The sequence below is a fragment of the Melospiza melodia genome, chromosome 2, assembly GCF_035770615.1.
Source record: "Melospiza melodia melodia isolate bMelMel2 chromosome 2, bMelMel2.pri, whole genome shotgun sequence".
Taxonomy (NCBI): domain Eukaryota; kingdom Metazoa; phylum Chordata; class Aves; order Passeriformes; family Passerellidae; genus Melospiza; species Melospiza melodia.
Window position 1 is genome coordinate 141,610,626 of NC_086195.1, and position 20,552 is coordinate 141,631,177.

The 20,552-nt window shown below is 39.9% G+C and overlaps 1 long non-coding RNA gene across 1 annotated transcript; it reads right to left on the minus strand.

The window, feature by feature from the left end:
* Window positions 1–3,119: 3,119 nt before the first annotated feature.
* Window positions 3,120–19,510, minus strand: LOC134415263 (uncharacterized). The gene is made up of 6 exons (XR_010026991.1): window positions 19,450–19,510; window positions 12,400–12,460; window positions 9,231–9,343; window positions 8,478–8,540; window positions 4,980–5,091; window positions 3,120–3,248 (listed from the first exon to the last, which is right to left on the minus strand). It is a non-coding gene; the product is annotated as an uncharacterized LOC134415263 (long non-coding RNA).
* Window positions 19,511–20,552: the final 1,042 nt, after the last annotated feature.

A 20,552-nucleotide genomic window follows, 5' to 3' on the forward strand; every position in this document is an offset into this window, starting at 1 on the left:
AGAACTTTCCCACCAATTCTTCCTTATTTTCCTTAAGGCAAAATCAGCTTGGATTTTAAGGGCTTACACCAAAGGTCAGAAGAAAGCCCAATTCTGGACGATGGCTGATCTAACAATCTTTCCTGGATGCTCACTTTTCTGCACCATGACCCTGTGAAGGTCACACCCACAGTGTTCTGGGAAATTTTACATATGAAGACTTTCATTGGTTTTGATTTGGGGTATAATTTTGAAAAGAACGGATTCAACAGCACAGAAATATTTTATAGGTCCCTTTTTTCTTATTAATTGTTTTTAAAAAGTTCTGGAAGAATGAAAATAGAAGATTTTTTGAGGTTTCTGATGTTTTCTCATGTTTTTAATTTCAAGGGGGCACTTTTAAAATTGACATAACTCAAATGAAACTGTTTATCTGTGTACAGCACCAAAAATGGTATTTGTACAGAGTGAATTAGAGGTATTTTCTACTAAGGGGATGACAAGTGTTGATGTGTGCTGATAGCAATCATTCTGCAGTGGATGCAGGAGAAGCAAACAGCTTGGAAGGGGTGAAGCAAGGTCTCCCTGAGGGTTTTCTCTTGTGTGACACAAATTTCCCCCACCTTCCTTGCTACAAGTACTTCTGGCTTGGTTTTTTAGCAGACTGTCCAGCAGCTCCTTTCTGCCTGTTCACACAGCATCACAAATCAAGCAAGAGCTGTCCTATGGAAGCCAGAGCTAACAAGAGGGGACTATTTATAGCATCAAAGTGAGTTTAACAAATGGATCATGGCTAAGGCAGCATGACAGCCCTGCTGCCTAATTAATAGAGACACCAAAGGTGATTTTGCAACAGAGCCAGAATCCCCACTATGCTGGGCCTTCAGAGTCTGCAGCTCTCTTGTGTTAAGCAAGCAGAAAAAAGCAGCCTAAATACACCCCAAACCTGGCCCATAAATGCTCTAACTCACTGTGCTTTGAGACAGATAATAAAAGGTTTTCTTGCTTTGTTTTGGCTTCACTCTTTGTTTATCCTAGCATACAATCAGAACTCATTGTTTTCACTCTTTCTCTCTTTTTACTCATAGAAAAAATGACTGATACCTCTTGAGATGGACCATGGTGGACTGGACTGAAGGCCTCCAGGTAAAAAAGGGCTGAAACTCCTTCTCTGTAGGGAAACAGGTGACAACATTGGCACAAAACTGGAACAGAAACCAAAACCAGTCAGAACTTGAGCTTTTTCTCCTATCATGCCATTTGATTATGGCTAAACCCTGCCCACTATTCTGCTCTAAGGATTTTGTGGGTGTGCAGATTTTGGAATTCTTGGCACGGAAAACTGAATATGTACCAGACTCTATTAATCACTCCCAAACTCCCCATTTTTAAAAGGATATTGAATGCAATTGCCTGAAAGATAATTTTATAGCAAACAATTTCACCAACACAGAATTTTTTCCACAAATGAACTTGCTGTGCCTGCAAGACAGTCTCTCTATGCTTTCCTATCCTTTGAATTCCTATTAAATTTGACTGAAGCCACATGAGTTTAAAAAGACATTTTTCTCAGTAGGCCATCCTGTTTCAGGAAGTCCTCAGCTCACCATGGCTAAGCTTGTCTTTGGAAATTATTATCTCAGAAGCTGCTCTCCAGGGAAATTACTGCAATCCAGTCACCACAAATGTAAATTAAATCAGCATCCCATACAGCCACAGTGGTTTGTGTTCCTCCCCACTCCTTACTCCCTTTGAGAAATCTAATTCTGAAACCACTGGAATAAATTCTGCTGCCCCCTCCCACAAGGAAAGAGCTGCAAAGATCTGAGAGCAGATACAGTCTGCAGGAAAGCACAGTACAACTTGCTTGTGATGCTTATTTTGGGTCATGACTTCAGCAGCTTCCCTGCTGCTCAGCCCCTCTCCTCCTCTGCATTTGTCCCATATTCTCTGTGGCAGAGATAAAACTTCCAATCTCCCCTCTTATGTTGGACCCTGTTTCCAACATCCCACTCTGGAAGTTGTGCAGGTCAGGGAAAGCTCCTCCTGTGAGCTGAGATGTAGAACCAGGCAGAAAAACATTCTGAGAAGTTTAGGATGTGCCTCACCTCACAACCCTCTAAATCTTTTGCAGCTTGGAGAAGTGTAATATTATTTGGGAAAAGCATCAAGTTTCATTTAATAGAAACTAACAAACCAAAATAAGGAAAGGGGTAAGTGAGAAGAAGCTGAAGGAGTGATGCAGAAAGTTTAAAGCCTTTGGAACTGAAAATATCAAGAACAAAAGTGGGTTACCCAAAATTGTCACTTTGGACTCCACCCTTGCCCAAGTACAAATTCAGTTCCATGTGCCAGATAGATTCTCACAAGTCTGATAATTCAGAGGCAGAGGAAATAAAGCAGTGAAATTCCTTCAGCTGTGTGTCCCCAGTCACCAATTGTTCTGCATCATGGGGCTGAAGGAAGCCAGTGCTAGAACAAATCACCCTGTGTAACTTTAAAGGTTGTTTAACAATTATTGGTTAGCGTGTAGAACAGTGATGTTCTCTCTTCAAAATAAAATGTCCACATAACCTGCAGTGATGAAAACTGGGCTTATTGACAAATGTCACATTTAACATTTAAAATCTATTCCGTATCAATTTTCATGGAAAAAATATTGTTCTGCTTGGGATGAAAAATGTTATCCCTCAAAAAATGAGCAATATTCAAAGAGTTGCTACAAATCTTGAGAGAATCTTCCCATCAGCTAAACCTCTTTATTTTGGTTTGAATAGGAAGGGTTTAAAATTCCAGTCACCAAAAAGCACAATCTTACTCTTAGGCCATTTATAAACCTTTGTTTTATTCATGTAGAGTCAAAGTGCATAATAATTATTATTAACAATATTAATAATATCTAATCTTCAACATCTAAGCAACAGTGATATAAAGAACAGATAAAAATTAATGTCTTCACCCTGTAAATCTAAAAAATTATATTAAAATTTTGGATTGTTTTTTGTCAAATGCATACACACACACCTTCATTTACTTCTACTCAGCAAAACAACAATTTTCCTTCTAAATGTATATTAGGAAATAATGGTAAATATTGTACAAAATCTATCTTTTGAGTTATAAGAAAACTTTTAACTGAAATTACCATGAGTATTTGAATGTGCAGGCATCATCCAGGAATCTATATTGACAGTCAATGTTGGTGTCACAGCACAGCACAGTTAATAGATATAGAGGTTTTTATGTCTTGGAATGAAGATGCAATACAGCTGGACAATAAAAAAAACCCCTTTTATTATGTAAGAAGGACAGGCTTTGATGCATTTCCAGATTTTCATTCTGCCTTTCTGAAGCTTTAAGTTTTCTAAGTATCAGCAGTTCCTAGAATGTTGCTTCTGAGCAACTTTACCCAATCTCAGAAGGGAAAGATTATTTGTACACAGGATTTATACAAAGCTTTGTTAAACTCCCATTAAATCAGAAAACTCTGGGAATTTGGAGGTAGAAAAGGCAAGAGAATCAGTTCAGCTGTTATACAATTTCTGGCACGTAGTGGGGGTCAGAGAAAAAAAAAATCAGGGACAATTCTGTCAGTTGTAAACATGGGCAGAAATGGTAAAATATAGTTTAAAATTGCATTTAACTATGCAGCTGTATTCCAATGGATGGCATCATCCAGGGAGTGATAGAGGCCCAGACTGGTAATGTAATGTAAGCAATTAGTTCTGGCAGCTACAAAAGAACTGGCGAAGCAGAAAAATCAGTCTCAAGAACTAATCTGTATCTGCACAATAGCAATGTCTTGATAACACATCTGAAACATGGCAGTTCAAACAGGCAGGGCAGAGGAGCTCTATGGATGCCTCAGAGAGCTGTCACCCACTAATGACTCCTAGAGCCAGGTGGGAGCAGGGAATTATCATCTGGAAAAGCTGGAAGGGAATACAGGCAAACCACCTCCCACTAAAAAAAAAAAAATACAAAAAAAAATTAAAAATGTGCTTCAGTGAAAAAACCCCATCATTTAAATTTCAATTTTACAGAGCAGTTTTCCCAAAGAGCACTGTTTGCTATTCATCAGCAAATTTAAAGCACTGTGTGCACTCACAGCATAACAGTGGCTCTAACCCCACAAACCACTTATATTCAAATTTGTACCAGTCCAACATAATTGCAATTTGTCTAAATGATGATGTTTTTCTGTGTTTTTACAGTACCTACAGTTCTCACTGTGAACTCCTTTGTGGAATTTGTAAAGGTTGAGCTCCTGCTGCTTGCTGGGACATTAATAGGATCTCTCCCTTTGTTCAGCTATTTCTCCCAGAAATAAACACAATATCCTGGACACACCTCTTGTACTATCAGACCAAAAACTGGCCAGAGATGATGCAGATTTCAGGTAGAGAAAGGCAGAAAGAAGAAGAGCATTACAAATTCAATGTAGATAAATCTTTCTGCTTTAACAAAGCAATCTAAAAAAGGGCAGGTACTTTTACAAGTCTTCAGCAGGGGAGGATTGTACAGGTCCTGATCTACACACCGTGAAAGTTATTTTTAAAATCACACATGTAAGTATCCCAATGTCACTTGCACGGAATTTTTACAATATAGGAATTTCTTAAAGCCTACTGGTTTGAAATTGCAAAAGAATTTGTAATTGTGCAAAGTAGAAAGTATGCCTGGGGATGGCAAAAGACTTTAGAAACATATCTGAAACTTATCTTTCATTTACAATAGTTAAACTGGAAAGACAAAAAAAGAAAAAATTTCAGATTATTTGATCCTGTGGATCATTCTTGCTTCAAAAGTAGCTCAGTTCAGCCTCAGGCTGTGGATTGCTGAGTGGCATTTATGTAAAAGCTAAAAACTCTCTTCTCTCTCCCCTCTGCTACCAATCAGAAAGAGGAGAATGCCTTGCATAAGATGTCAGACCAAAGCGCAAAATCCCTATTCAGATTTATTTTGAGAATTATCACAGCTTCTCTTCATTTACTTCCTACCTTTTTTGGTTTGAATATCTTAGCAAAGTGCTCGGTGAACAACTACAGTGGCTGGAATAATTTATAAATTCAGCTAGGATGAGACATCACAGCATCATTTCCCACAGGAACTCTGGGGAGGGAAGAAAAATGTTGGTTCCCTGTGACAATGACATCCCATAGCACATGGCAGAACAGCTCAGTCACCCCACTGCCCACACAAAGGAACTCTGGAGGGTGCCCAGAGTCCTCCCACTCTGTATGTGGCAGGCACAACCTCTTGGGGGAGAACAGAGCTAATAAACAGCTTTGCCCTAAGCCACCCCCTTGGATGGGTGGCACTGTGTCACCTCTGGGACCTGTGTGTCCATCTGTCCCAAAGGCAGGTCACGAGCTTGACCGTGCACCCACCGTGGGCTGTCTGCTCTGCCTCTCCCCTGTGCCTTCCACATCTCCCTCCACTGGCACACACAGATCTCCTGCAGAACAGCAGGAATCACCTTAAATTCTGGATGCTTTCTTTCCTCACCTAGATTAGCAGCCTTCTTGCAAAAAGCACTTTTGTAAATGTCATGATGCGCTGGAATCAATTGTAGTACATACCCTTTAAATAAAACAACAAAGTAATTCCTGAGAGCCGTGGTATTTCAAGACATCCAGGGTAAACAGAAAATTTTGTTGGTGCTTGGGTTTATTCTCAGGTGATCCAACAAGAGAGGAATACAAGAAAAATCTGTGGTTGTAGCAGAGGCATTGCCGGGAGGGGATTTTGCCATGTGTGTATTCTACTCTCCACGGAAAGAGGAGATAAAGCCAAGTGTGGTTTCCTAAAAATGTGTGACCAGTGAATTACTTCCTGCTTAATAAAACATAACTAAATGCATCTAAGTTTCTCCAGATGGATATTATTTATGAATCAGGGAAAAGATAAAATTAATAGGAACATCAAAGATGTGCTGAAAAGTTTCCTGATTAAACATTATCTGACCTCCAAATGTTCTTCCTCTGCATTTCCTGAAGCAATTTGGCTATTAGTCAACCCATTGCTTCCACAGAAATGCAGATGACAGGTTTATAAATATCTGAATCGGAGCTGGAATCTAAACTTCACTTTGATTTAAATCCTGTTCAGCAAGGTGACATTTTTTTCATGGACCAGATGCCCTGGCAAAAGAGGGAGGACATGCTTTTTGCACTCGGGATTTTTCCAGCATAGCCAAATATTTATTATCCATGGTCAGAGGGATTGCTTGGTGTGAATGACCACGGCACACTGCTTTTGTTAGGGCAGGAGTTCTTGTGTGGATAAGTCTGCAGGCTGCTGTGGTGACTGAGCCATAAAGGCATTTATCATACTTGGGCTTGCTCACACACTGCAGCTCAGAATTGAACACAGAAATCCAGGCACTGCTCTGTCCCAAAGCCAAGGGGATTCAAAGGATGCAAAATGACTTCTCCATATTCTTTCTCCCACCCATACTTGATGTACAAATTAGACAAACCTCCCTTTTTCAGTTTTTCCCTGAAAAAAAACCCCCTAAAATACAAGGATGTCCTTGGGAGAGCTTCACTCTGCTGGTGAACTTCCCCAGTCTGAATTTCTGCCACTCCAGTAATATCGCTCTCTCTCAAAACACAAACGTGCTGGGAGAAGCTCATAGCTGCAAATCCCAGGAAGCCTCTTCAGGCTCATCATTAAGAGCATCCTCTGAGCTGGCACTTCACAGAAATCAGAGGAGGGAGAGTGAGTAATAGCCTGTGTTAGACAGAATTTCATTAAAATAAATGATCCACTCTGTGTACGTTCTGAAGGAGCTTTAGGAACAAGAGTCAAAACACTTCAGTGACAATTGTGACTATTATTGCTTCTGCTGAACTGTAGATTTTACTGCTGTAAGCAGAATTCCAGGAGCATACCTGCTGCTCCAGAGCTCCCCATTTCACATCAAGCAGATCTGGCAGGGCAAATCTGGGCAATTCTGCTGCAGGAGAGCACGGGAGCTGCAGTGCACCAGGAAAAGAGCCCAAGCACACACAGAGCAAAAACACACCAGAAGCAGTGAGGCTTCAACACCACCAGTGCCATCAAGTGCCAAGTGCTACAAAAAAAATTACCAGCTCAGAGTCTCAGAGAATGGCTGCTGAAGAATCACAGACATTGCATTCCCACTCTGAGCTGTAATCAAGGAGAAAGGGGGATCTTGCAGAAATCTATGATCTGCATGGAACATTCTGTGTGTTTAGTTAAAGATTTGTCAGATAATTAATTCAGTGAATTTTAAGGGGCCATATTATTCTCTCTGAAAGTTGAGATTAATTTACATCCCAAAGTATCTAGCTGTGTTTGCTGAGCTAACTTGATCACACAGCACTTTTCTGTGCATTTAATCTTTACATATCCACAGAGACAACTTCAAATTGGTGATATCCTGCAAAGCCCATACATTGCTCTGGGAAGCCCAGCTGCTTCAGGAGATGCAGGAGCTAATTAGAAATGCAAACTCATCTTCTCCTGTGCCACAGGTCAGTTTCTGCTGAATGCATCCTGGGCCTGGATATTTTTCAAATAACACCTCAAATGGCCATGCCTCACACTAGGAATTCCTGCCTCATCTGAGTGATCTTTCACTGCCACCATGGGACTGAAATCCTGCCATCAATGTGGGATTGCCCTGGGATGAGCTCTCCTCAATGACATTCCTCTTCTTTATGTCCACAAAGACATCCTGAGATGTCTGTGCTGGGATAAATGCAATTTCTGAGGAGGATGGAGGTGGTTGGTGTTGTCAGGCTGCTGCAAATGTTCAAACTCTGAAATGGGTCATGAGGCCACACAACTCCACAGGAACAGAGAGCCACAGTTTTTGCCTTGCATCCAATAATGCAACACAAAGACTGGGAAAAGTGGTTGCAGTTAATCTGTTTTGCAGTTGTAGCTTTTCCTCCCCCTTCCTGCACGTGGCAGAGCTCTCCATGGTTGCGTGGGCTTTGCTTTGGTGGTTTTGTTGTTGTCTTTGCTTTATCTCTACAAACAGGACAATTTTGTCATATGCTGTCATTCATTATTCATTATTTAGGGGGCAACTGGAATAGATGGAATCTCTGAAATTAGGATTCACTTTTCCAAATGTCTCCACACTCCATGCTGGCAGAATAAACTCTGCCAGACACATTCCAGCCCAGAATATTTTTGAACAACCCAGTCTAGTGCTCACTGCAGAGGGTTTGGAGCTAGTTTACCTTTAAAGGTCCCTTCCAATCTAAACCATTCTAGGATTCAATGCAAATCCCTTTTCAGAGATTACCTTTTACTGCCTATGAGGCTTCAATGACAATAGCATGAAAAATAATCAAAAAGTCTAGTATATCTATGACAACACACTGAGAGCAAATAGATCTAAATATCCAGGTTAATTCTTGCAGTAATTTTATTTTCAATGATATATATAATTAAAATTATTTTAAATGTATATAAAACACTTCTATTCACAAAAAAATTATTTTATGGGCTGTACTCACCAGTTCTTTCCAGAAATCCTCCTTTTCCAGAATTCAGTCAGTCATTAGGGAAATTACATTCTCCTGCAAAAGATGTTAGTTGTTATCTTAGGAAGAACCTCAGTTCTCTTACTTGTTCTTAGGCAGAAAAAATACAAATGAAAATGTCTTGAACCAGTTACTCTCAAAAGCCACTCTAAGTTTTAAAACTAAATTGCAGCAAAAAGGGTTTTCGTTTATTCCTAGTTAGAATTTGCAGAGTCAGAATTCAGTGAAATTTTAAATCTGCATTTGTACCTGCACTTATTGCTAAGAGATGTTTTGTAAGATCTATATCATAACAAGCTTCAAAACTCTGTTTTTTTTCCACAGGTGCCTTGACCTACCACTCCATTATCAATGCTAGACAAGAAATTACCTAAAAATATTTATCTACTATGAGAAAACTCGAATGCAGTGTCTAAAACACTAGAAATACTTTCTGCAGGCAGGAAAAAAAAAAAAAAAGTCCTGACCTATAATTATGTGAGCATTTTATTTGTTGCTGACTTATATGTTGAGATCACAGCAACACCAACAGCCAAGCTGGGTGCACTGCACTGCTACCACACCCATACATCATGACAAATAATGAGAGTGCAAATACTATTAATTCAGCTGCACAGCTCATTATGATGAAAAATTTATTTGTAGGTACTTCCTTGATTAATGCCTAATGCCTAGTTAATCTAAGACACATCCAATAGGAAGGAAACTGAAGTCAATGAGAGGTACCTGACATGGGAGTAAGCACAATTTATCACTCCAGTGAATAGTCCATGGCATTGTTCACTGTGCACACAAACAGACAGAAACACTTCCACAAGCTCCCTGGAATAATGAGGTATCTGGGAAAAACACAAAAGGGCAGAAAACTCATGAGGCATGGAGTGTAGGTATTTGCATAGCCAGTAGACAAAGGCAGCTGTGAGAAAGAAAGAGACAGAAGACATGCTGGCTGGAAAGAAAGCTGCTCTGCTCTCTTCTGCTGCACTCAGTGGCATTTTAGGAGTTGCCAAAATTGTCAGTGCTTTCTGCTTCAGCACATCTACCCAATTTCCTCAAGTGTTTGGAGCTGCAGCTCTCCTGGATTTATTCCATATGAGTACTGAGGAGCATATTCCTTGTGTGGCTGTTGCTCACATCTTGCATCTCTACTACTTGGAAGAGTTATAAATGATCTATGAAAATACATAAATGTTATAAATTATCTATGATCTATAAAAAGCTCTGCATTAAGTACTCTGCACTAAGATATGTTATAGTAAGTCCATTCTTTCATAACTTTTAGCAAATGTTTAACTAGACTTGAACCTAAGATTGGAGCCTTTGAGGAGTGGCTTACCTGCAACAGATCACATCAATGGCCCCTCCAGTGCAGGAGGAGCAAAAAGAGCAGCATGGAAAGAGAATGTGAGCCTGGCCCTCCTCTTGGAGCACCCACACTCCCCTCCTGGAGAAATCTCCTCCATTGCCATGCAGGTTCTCAACCTTCCCTGCAAACTCAGCCTTAGATTCAGACCTAACCTCTACATTATTCCAAGGTCTGTGCATAGAACAGGCTCTCCCATCAAACAAATAATGGGATGATTGCACTGAGATAACTTTTCTTTTATACTAATTCTCTTAATCAAGAGTAATAATTCAATAGAGTGTCCCTTCAGTGTGCACACAGTTACCTTGAACACCTCACGAGCCCTGTGAGCAAATGCAATTTTCTGTTCAGAAATATTGACATGCTCAACAATTACAAGCCATGAAATTCCCCTTATTTTGTACCCAAAAGGGCAACCTCTGCACCCTGCCAGTTCCAAGGTTCCTCCTTCCAAAGCATCCTCTGGGAGTGTGTCTGGGAGAGGAGGAAAGGACTGGGCAGTGCCAGGGGAGTTCTCCGTGCCCTGCCAAAACTCTCAGATCACCTTCCACAGGAAAAACACATTTTAAAATGTCCCAGTCTCACACTGGTGACACACAGCTCCCACTGAAGAACACCCAGCAGCTGCTCTGCAAGCACTCTGGAGAAAATCTGCCTGGAAATTCAGATTTATCAGCTGCTACTTTGCCCTAGATAGAATTCTGCTGGAATTTCATTTCTATCTCATGTCACATTTTTAAACATAACATTTAAGCTAATTAAAGGGGGAAAATTATACTATTTCAAGTTTTTCTAGAGATGGTTGAAATATCTAATTTTAAAATAACCGTGAAATTTGTTATAGTCCTTTCAGTGGGGAAAAAAAAAACTTTCCTTTTTTTTCTATATTACCAGCCAAACATTTCTCTTATAGAAGTAAGTGATTAAAGAAAAGCAAACAGTGGAATAAATAGAAGATTTTTTGTTCTTGGGTACTTACAAACAGAAAGAGATGATGAGAATATTAACTAGAGGGAGCTTGAATAAAATTAACAAAAATGAACTAAAAATAAGGAAGAGCTTTTCAATTCCAAATAGAGAAAGAAAAGAACATGCACCTGCCGTAGCTCCAGTGGTCTGCAGCTTTACAAAGCACAACATAAATTACTGAGTAAAATCTATGAAGCTGTCATGAGACTGGTTTCTGAATTTGCAGCCACTAAAACTCAACTAGAGTTACTAGAGCAGGGAAGGAAAATTACAAAAGTCAATATGGTGTTGCCTTAAAGATTTCTTGCCAAAAAAAAAAAAAACAGAGGAAAAAAAATTCACCAGACTGGGAAATATAAGAAGGAGTTTTTTAATTATAAAGGTTATTTAGGAACAATAAATAGAAAGACAGATAGAAAGCCAGTTAAAAGCAAGTATACCTGAAGAGAGGAAGGCAACAAAAATCTTGTGCTACTGGTATATTTTCAAGATTTTTGTAATGCCTGATCAGTCAGTAGTTCACTGACTTCTTCATCCCATGGAAAAGTAAAAATCTTAGTGGTGAAAAGCCCATGAGAAATTCTGTGCTATAGAATGGCACAGAACTTTTGAAAATATGTAGGGCAGACATCTGCAATAAAGTCCATGGAAGGGCCCTGCAGGTGCCATGACCTGCATCCACCAGAAATTTGGCACATTAAAAGGCAAAATTATTTGGTAAATCCAGGGCCTGACTGAATAGAACTTGGCCAGGGAGCAGAAGGCACTCTTTGAATGTGAACATTTCATCCTGTGCTCCTGGAGTGTTCAGACCCAGGAGAGACCTCAGGGATAAGAGAAATTACAGTTCTAGTCCATAAAGTCTCTAAATATTCAATAATCAGAGTATCTGACTCCTTAAAAATAAGAATTGCCTGACCCTGTGTCTCCACACAGGAGTAAAGTGTCAGTAACTCCTGTGTTTGGAGTCTGGCACACAATTTTTAAGGTTTCCTTGGCACTTTTTACAAATGACCACTGGTTCTCTGCCATTGTTCTGAGATGCTACAGAGGCTCTGTGGAAAAGAAAGTTCAGCAATGACTAAAGAATGACTCTTTTGAAGTGGTTTGCAGACTACCTCTAGAACATCAGAGTGCTGAAAATAGTTCCTTATCTGCCCCGCAGTTCACAGGGCCGGATGAGATGAACTCTTTGTAATAAAAGGCAGGAGAACCCCTAAGGATATTGGTTTGCTGGGAAATAAGGATAGAGAAGAAAGGAGCTGTTAGAGTGAAAGATGGTGAGCTTGAAAGGGGAGAAATGAAAGAAAAAAAGAATGAAATATATTCAGAAACCGACATGAGTGCCAAGAAGGGGGAAAGAAGGAAGGAAAACTGAAAGCTACTGAGTGACCTTTACTTTTAGCATGGAAAATAAATGTTTCCTTTTATAGTTTCTTGTTAAAATAAGACCAGTAAGGGATCATGAATCTTTATACAATTTTATGGTTTCCTTTTCAGTGAACCATTTCAGTTTTACACACAATTTTATAATGTAACTGCACAAGAAACTGAGCTTACCTTTACAATGCCACGATGGCAGCCTGTGAAGCTGCAAGTACATACATCCACACATTTATTTCTGAAAAAAAAAAAAAGATCTGCAACATTTTTTTAATTCACAAAAAAAAAATGCTTTGAAATTAAACTGAAATGATTTTTTCTCACAGATTAATAATTAAATCAACAGAGAAAACAGAATACCCCCCACACCACACATGCACACTGCTGTAATCACTATTTTTTAGCAGACGCTGTGCCTTTGATCTTCCCTGGCCCTCTTCCATCTTCTAGACAGGACGATCCCAAAGGAATCATTGTCTACCAGATCCTTCTCCATCCCTCACTGGCCCTGCACTGTCTGCCTCTGCAGCAATGTCATATGGAAAACACAGCAGCATCCTGCTGGAAGCGAGGAAGTCAATACCCACAGACTCAGCATCTGACTTGTTCTCCCCCTGGAGACAGAGCCCTGGCTTCCCAGAAGTCCCTAAGAGCTGCTGGAAAAGAGGGTGAACACACCACGAGTGACCTGTCCTCACAGCTGTGTGCTGGTCCTGAGGAGGCTGATGGGATCCTGGAGTTCATGAAACCCTTCCTTGTGGAAAACCTTCACTGGCACTGCCTGAGTAAGCAGGACCAGTTCAGGGTAAAGCTCCTAGACAATAACTCCCAGAATATTTGGAGATTTTTCTGGTTTCCATGCAGTTTGCTGGTGCCAGGGCCCAAACTCCACCAGTGCAGCAGCTCTAAGCTGACAGCGACACTGGCTCTCCATCCTGGCATGGAGCTCCCAGCTGTGTTACCATGGTCAGTTCCTGCCCTGCAAACCCTTCCCCTGCCTTCTGGAGATGGCAGCTTTCTGCCACCTGCTTTGCAGTGAATGAGATGGCTCAGATGCCCCCAGCACTGATTTGGTGTTTAATCTCTGCTGCATTATGGCAATTTTCATGTCTCTGCTGGCCTCTGCACTGATCTGACATTCCTCTGCATGCAGCGAGGCACAGAGAGGGAGGAGTCATCTTCTGTCTTTCCTTGTGATTTCAATTATTCTGGTCTATTCTAGCTCACATTCTTAGGGGGTTTTGTGAGTCTCCATGGTGTATGCTTTTTCTTGTTTAAAACTGGTTTTTATCCACTCAGGTTATGAATACCCAAATCAAATTATGCCTAGCTTAAAGATCAGGTAATACAATCCTCTGTGGTAGTTGTAGAATAACAAATAAATAACTAAATAAAAAATGAATAGACAAACAATTAATAAATTAATTAATTTTAAAAAGCAAGGTTTTTTATAGCAATTGGATTCATCTCATGTTCAGCCCTTCAGTGCTTGCCACCAGACTAGAACAGGAAAGGAATGGAAATGCAAAGGACACCTTCCATCCCCTCCCCATGGCCAGAGAGAAAATCCCTGTCCACCTCCCTCTTTGCTCTGCCCAAAGTGAAGAATCTCCCCTATAAAATCTCAGTGAAACCAGTGGGTGCATTTTAAAGCTGTCTCCAGAACTTCTCTATGCCTTCCATTTTATCAAATATGTTCAACCCACATCACGCTTTATTGTTGAGTTTTCAATTCTAATTTTTCCAGGAACTCAGGACAGAGAAAAAATCCTTAATTAGAGAAATTTCAGTCCCATGAAGTCAATGCCACACAATGGGAATCCACATGATACACCAGAGATTATTACATCTTTTGTTCTCCCTTTGTGCTACATGAAATAGAGCTTTATCAATGAAGCCATCCTAGCCATAACTTCTACTAAATACATGGTCCATAGCCACTAAAAGGAGAATTAAAACACTTTCATTGATGGATACAAGGCCCCTCACACAATGTATTTCTGGACACACTATTATAAGTGGCAGCAGCAATCTATTCTTCTGCTTTTTGATATACTGGGATTCAGGGCTGGCCTTAAAAATGGATATATTGCCTTATAAATTACACAGCATATTGAAGTATGCTCGTGACATGCTGCCAAATTTATATTCTGTTGATGGCTGAGCCCTAAATTAGATCCCCTCCTCTCCTGATGGCAAAGGCTCAGCAGAAAAGGAAGGATGGACACAGCAAAAGCTGACAGGAGACATTAGGGCAGAGGAAACACAAACCCAGGTGAAAGGCAGGAGATTAGCAGCAAACCCAGCTGCCTCTGTTGTGCTTTTCTGTCAAGTTTCATGAGAGGAAGGACATTGTGGGAAGGGATCCATCCTGATCTGTGTTGCATTAGATGTGTTTTCTGTCAGTACAGGCCCTCCACAGAGCTGCTCACGCTTCCCACTTATGCAAAGCCTCAGCAGCTGCCACATCCATGTCCTGCTGGAAGAAGAGGCAGAAATCATCCCTGGCAGAGATCTGAAAAAGCAAAGCAGCAAAGGAGAAAAGCCTCAGGCTGATCTTTTACCATCCCTGCTGCTCTGGGTGCTGAGGGACTCTGCTCTCTGACCCCACTCTGGTGTAAATCAGCACCATCTCTGTGACACTGATAGAGCTGTATCACTGCAGGGTCACAAATAGGTCCTCTGGTGTTTCCACTTCGGGATAGATTTCCCATTATGATTCCTAAATGTATGGAGAGGCAAGTGGATACACATGCACACACACTGGCATGCACCATTCCTCTGCCTTTAGGCACTTTGAGGGCCTGTTCCTCCCCATGAAAATAAAATGAGGGGTTTGCAACTCCTTCAGCAAGCAGTGCTGCATGTGATTACTTTTAATGAAAATGTCAAGAACCAGTTCTGCCCAAAAGTGATCTGAACTAAAAACCTCTTTTCTGAGTCAAGCTGAGCAGGACTTAAGGTGTGCACTTCTCCCATCACAAATTATTGCCTGAAATCAGCAAGATAAAGTAGATACCTGATGTGCACTCTTCTGTCTCACAGAGCTAGAGTAAAAAAAGAAAAACTTTGCTTCATTTCGTTGTCAACCTGAAAAAAACCACACCAAAGCCCTGGAAACCACTGAAAGCAGGTACTGCTTTCCACATGTCATCCCTGCCCTGGTGAGTGGCCCACGAGGTCAGTAATAAACCTCTGGTGTTTGCTGCTGCTGCAGCTCTAATCCATCTGCCCAGTCCTTGAAATGACTCCCATTTCTCTGAGCTCCAGAGGTGCATTTTTCCTCATCTGGCTGATGGGTGTGCTCCCCATCACCCCAATAATCCCCTCCAGCCCTTGGGTCCCTCTCAGCACAGTTATCCTCAACTGTTCATTGAGGAATGAATGAAATGAATTCAGATTTCACTACATGAAATCCTAATTTTTGCTGGAAGAGTTCAAGTAGCTTCAATAGTTTGTTCAAAAGAGTCTATTAATCTATAACTCTTTTACCAAGCATATCCTAGTAGATCTGTATTTTGCTTTACAAAAACAAAAACCAAAACAAACCAAAAACCCAATGACACAGGCAGAGGGTTTCATCCTTCTAAAGAGGGTCAAAACTATTTTATCTGAGTAGGAAGACAAGCCTGGCCTGGGTAACATGCAAATTAGCAAGAGTCTTAAACCCTGAAATCAAAAATGCACTTCCATTTTCAGAATAACAGACTGGTGTTGGACCAGAAGAGTCAACAGCGCAGATGCTGATATTTTAGAAGGCACTATCAGCAAAATATTCCAAATAAAAGCAGGTCTTGCCCATGATGTTTTGTGAAGGCTGACCTAGAACAGAGACTGGACAGAACTAAAGAACAAAGTAGGGATTTATTAGCAGGCCTCAATGGATCCACCTTGGGCAGCACAAGAGCCCAGCCAGGGCTGCACCCAAGATGAAACAAAATGGTCACAAAATGGACAAGGGGTCTCTCACTTTTTAATGTTCTGCTCCATTTGCACATTGGAGTTCATTCTCCAATTCCAGCTTTAGCTTATATCCCATCCTGCTTGTTTTTCTCTCTCCAGCTCACGTTGTTTGTGCTCCTGGGCTGAGATTTGGATCATTTGTCCTTGGTCCCCAGCTGGAGCAGGAATTGTTTTGTCTCCCTACTCTGTGCACAGAGCTCACCATGCCCTCATATGAAGCCCAGACCCACACACTAAAGCAGCACAGAGTCTGAAAAATATAAAAGCTAAAACCTCCATATCTTGGGAGGATGAAGAGAGCCCCCCTAGGAGAGCTCACACATTTGATGAGGGACATTATCTGGGACAAGCACAGGACAACAACAACACAGTTACATTCAGTGACCACAAGATACTCATTACAGAGGTTCAGAGAGTATTTTAGGTTGGAATAGACCTTCAAGATCATCAAGTCCGACCCTAAACTTAATATTTCCAAGTTCACCACTAAGTCATGTCTGCAAGCATTGCATCTTCTGCTTTTTGAGCAGCTCCAGTGATGTTTCCTGACAGTGCAGCCTGTTCAGGTGCTTGACACCTCCCTTGGTGACAAAATTTTAACCTCATATCCCATCCTAACCTCCACTAGGGCAGCTTGAGGATGTTTCCTCTCATCCTGACACTTGTTACTTGAGAGAAGAGTCTTATCCCCACCTCACTCTCAAAGGAGAGGGTGATAAGGACTCCCTTAACACCTTTTCTCCAGACTAAACAACCCCAACTCACTCAGCTGTTCCTCACAAGACTCATTCCAGCACCTCAATGTCTGTCTTGTCCTGAGGGGCCACAAAATCAAAATTATCTCTGAGCAACAGAAATATATAAATATATATATATTTTTTATATTAAAATAAAATCTGTTCATCTGCACAGATCTACTGCTGAACATCTGTGAAGCTCAGTTGTGACAGATGCAAAATATTTGTGTGTTTTTAATGAGTGAAGGGCAGGGGATTGCCACCTTCAAAGCCCATGGTGGTAAAAGAATGTTTAAACACAGCAACATGAAAGGGAAGATTGATCATTGCATTTATGGACTCACCAGTAGGTCCAACATTCACCCAAAAAAATGTCACTGGTGTCACTACTTGCAGGCTTGAGGAGCTAATTGATGCAGCTGCAGCTGAACTCAGTATTTTTGCTGGCAAAAGAGCCTGAGGTCGTGTTGAATTAGAATCCAGAGGAGTTGCAGGTGGTCTGAGGAGAGGTGCAGCAGGAGGTTCACTCCATGAGCACAAAGCAGTCTCAGAATGGAGAGACACTGTGGGTCTGGGGGGGTTTGTGAGGACAGGCAAAATCTGGGACACCCCAGCAACTCCTGGCCTGGAGGATCAGGAGATGAACAGCTGGGACACCAACACTGCAGCTCAGTGATCTCTCATTTAAAGACATAACCCCCTCTTCATCCACAGCCTGAACCAGAAACTTCTGGTTTGCATTCCCATATTTGCTTCCAACTCCTCTCCATTCCACCATCCCTTTTTTTCCCTTTAAGAGGATTTGGGGAAATGAAAATTCATGTACTAAAGTGACCCTCAGTGATTCTCTGGATAGGTATGGGTGATCTACCTCAGGAGATTCTTCAAACTAGATGCTTTATTTTGCACTTCCCAGCTGAGAATTTTACTTAATCTCAATATATGAAAAGAATTGTTCTCGTAACTGAAAATTTGGACACTTGAGTTTTTATCCTGTTTTGCAAACCTCACATTAATATAAAAGACAATTTCTTAGAACAGAACACTGTGGTGCCCTATTAAATTTTGCCATCTTGAAAAACAATGGATTATTTGCAATCTGTATATTCATACATGCTGTTAGGATCTCTCTTCTCTTGCTTGGTGACTGTTTTCATGACAAACTCTGAATATTAAGCCACTAGAAACCGAGACTCCTAATTCATGTTAATGTTAATTAATAGTTTTTTTCAACACCAGTCTTTTGGTCTTACAAAGGCATCAATATAAGGAATAAAGATTTTACGAAGCCTTCTAGAGCACCAAAGCATAACAGCAGGATTTGTCTTTCTTTTCTAGAATTTTTCCCTAGTGCTCACTCTGAGCTCTGTAGAAGTGGAGAAATTTGATTTTTATATATATAAATATATATATATTTGTATATTTATATTTTATATAAAAATGTAAATATATAAATTATTATTATTACTATTATTTATTCTTAAAATATTGGGTTTTTATATTTAGAAGCAAAGCACATTATTAATGCTGCACTGTACTGTGAGTTACTACAACTACTTTACATCATCTACAGAGAATTTGATCATTACCACAAAGAGCTGAGTTGAAACTCTTGTAAAGAACTCTGTGTCTAAAGGCTCAGCATTATCTTCCTAAACTTGAAAACACCTAAAACATATGAAGCATATTTTCAAATAATTTTTAATTCACCAAGAGCAAGCTGAGGAACTGTTTTTTGTTGATCTGAGTATGTTGAATGCATTCTATATACACTGGAAATTCTTAACATATTTTTACTGCACTGTAAACAATGGCAACTTGTTGATTTTCCTGCCTGTAGTAGAAAGACCATAAAGCCTTTTAGATAAAGAACTTTTTCCTTTTTTTACCTTATAGCACACAAAAAATTGCATTCAATAGTTCAGCTTAGCAATGCTGCAGGAGGACATGTTATGAGAAGATTTTTACTCACAAGACACTAATGCTACACACAGGAAAGAATTATATATAGCAATGGGAGGAATGTGCAAATTTACTAAATGGTTATTATTTTGAATGTATGTTTGCAATCATAAATCACTCCTCACCTAAGAAATTGAGTTTTAAGCCCTAATTTTCCTTAACTAAAGCACTACCTATGGTACAGGCAACAAAAACCTTACAGCAACCACACAAAAACTTATTATATTTGATTTACACTTCTTTTCCCCATCAAAATAATCTTCCTGCTTATACCATTTAATCAGTTAGTGTAGAAAGCAACACTAGAAATGTATGGGTGAAACTTGGGGATATTTGTAAAGAAGCAATATTATATAATGTGTTGAAAAGAATAAGGGTACAGCTAGACATTTCATGATCTTGACATCTATTTTTTCATAAATTTTTGAAATTAATTTCTGTTCTTAATTATCACATCTCTTCTCTGAAAAATAGACTTTACCATGCACTGAACATGTCTTGGGAGACAGAGAGAAAAAAAAGAAAAAAAAAATTATCAGCAAGAATAAATTTTACAAAAACTCACCATTTCTATCCCTGCTTCCCAGGAGCCACAATGAAGCACATCCAGTTGTGTTTCCTAAAGGTAAATTTCCACAAAACCAACATATTATTTAAAGAATAAAATTTGGGGATCAATTAGTCACAAAATTCTTTGTACTACTCCTAAGTCACAATTTCCAGTTTTATGATTTTTAGACGTAGAATTTATTCCTGAAATAGTTTTTTTTTAAAAAATGTTGAGCTCAGCTTTGGCACATTACTGAATACCTTTTCCAAATTCAGTTGATGCACAGAGAACATTTCTGTAGCAAATCCTTGAAAAAGGGGCAATAAAAATGCATTACAGTTCAAGCAGAGATTTACAAGTGGATAAATTGCAATCAGCTTTTAAAAGGAAAAAAAGAAATAACTGAAACACTACAAATGTCAAGTTTATAAATTTAAGAATTATACATGAGGCAAATAAAAGTCCCTATAAATTCTCCATACCTTCAGGAAGTATTTACATTAAGGAGGTTATTCCTGGTGAGACAGCCATGCAAACACAAGAATGGAGCAGGCACTGGAGAGGTCAAGGCCAGAACTGATTCCTGGAAGGAACCCACAACTATTAAAAATTAGAAAAAGATTAGCTGTTAGAAAAATAAAGCCCCATCCAGACAATGTTGAGGGAGTGTTTTTTGCACGTTTTCCATGCAAATTGATGTAGGGAAACTAATTTGAAAGCTGTGAAACCTTATCATCACTAAATAGCTTTTGCACAAAATAACAGAGATGGTTTTTTTTACCTATCATCCCTTCCAAAGAGGTAGAGAAAAACTTCTGTGCATCTGTAAGACAGTGCCTTTATGTTTGAGATGCTCCAGAAATCCAACACTCACTGGTGTCATTATTCACAGGGAGAGAGGGGGCCTTGGTGACAACACACTTGACAGCTGGCTGAGTTGTTAACTGCAATAAAATTATAACAGAGAGTCCTGATGTTTTTATTTAGTTCATAAAAGACCAATGCTGCAGCAAAGCTTTGAGAATCACTATTTTTTGGTGCTTTTTTTGCCAAACTATGACACTCTTGAGCATGGAAACATTGAAATACAGAACAAGAAGAGAGTATCTGTTCTTGAA